Below are 1,379 nucleotides of genomic sequence, written 5' to 3' on the forward strand. Positions count from 1 at the left end.
ATCAGAAAGTCAAAAGCCCAGCTTGAACTCAATCTGGCCGCTGGGGTTAAAAAGAACAAGAAACTCTTTTACAAATACATCAACGGTAAGAGGAGGACTAAGAATCTTCATTCTTTACTGGAGGCTGGTAATGTGACCACTGAGGTTAAGGAAAAAGCAGATGTTCTGAATGCCTTCTTTACATCTGTCTTTAAAGGTCAGACCAGGTATCTTCAGGGAACTCCACTCTCTGACCTGGTAGTCTTGGCTGGGGTGTAGACAGAACTCCTTGCGATTCAGGTTGGCCTCTTATCTCGTGTAACTAGTGGTAGAACTGGAGGGAATGGCTTCGAGCTACGCCAGGGGAGATTTAGGCTGGATGTTAGGAAATACTACTTTTCTGAAAGAGTGGTCAGGCACTGGAATAGGCTGCCCAGGGAGGTGGTGTAGTCACTGACCCTGAAGGTGTTCAAGGAATGTTTCAATTTTGTGTTGAGGGACATGGTTTAGTGAGTACTATTGGTGATAAGTGGATGGTTGGACTGGATGATCTTGAAGGTCTTTTCCAACCTTGGTGATTCTGTGATTCTATGCTATCAGCAGTGGATGCCTTGAGCAATGGAGCACGTTTGGATGGAGAGTGCCAATCCACACCCACAAGGTGGATGAAAGCAAGTGTGAACAACTCTAGGATTTATGGTACTATGAGTATTGCCTCAGATGCCCTAACCATTGCAGAATTAACCTTTCTCAGCAGTTTTGCAACCCGCCTTTCACTTGCAAACTGCTAATCTTACATCCACACTCTCTTGAGCTGCTTTTTGAATTATATCCTAAGTGCCATAGTCACCACTGTATTGCTCATAAGGCGTTAGGAAACACTTTCTCCCATTTGTGTCACTCTTTTCTTTCTGTCTCCTAAAATTTAGCTTTTCAGCTTTACACAACACAGTATTAGTGTCTCTTGACTCCTCTCCTCTAAGTTTCTAGTTTAGAAAGTTTCTATAGTTTATGAACCATGATAAATGTCATAGAATTCCCATTAAAAATATTAAATGATATGCATGTCCAGAGCACAGCAATCATTATACAACATCTAGACCTGATCAAGTGTGCTCCAGTAACTGCTAATAGCATCATAAACAGGAATTCTAATGAGCACTAGCTAGGCATGGCGTTTGTAGAAGGGCAAATTAAGAATCGCAGCAGACAAATGGCACATACAGACATACAGAGGCAACACCAAATCATAAAGACATGGAAAGTGCTTCTGTTATCAGTTGGTCTGACAAAGAAAGATGAGAAGAGGCGAAGTCATGATCTGTAGAAAAGATTAGTGAGAAACTGAAAATAATCTTAAGAAAATGCATGAATCACAAAACATTTCCTTACTTCCTAAC

The sequence above is a fragment of the Meleagris gallopavo genome, chromosome Z (genome assembly GCF_000146605.3).
Source record: "Meleagris gallopavo isolate NT-WF06-2002-E0010 breed Aviagen turkey brand Nicholas breeding stock chromosome Z, Turkey_5.1, whole genome shotgun sequence".
NCBI classification, from domain to species: Eukaryota; Metazoa; Chordata; class Aves; order Galliformes; family Phasianidae; genus Meleagris; species Meleagris gallopavo.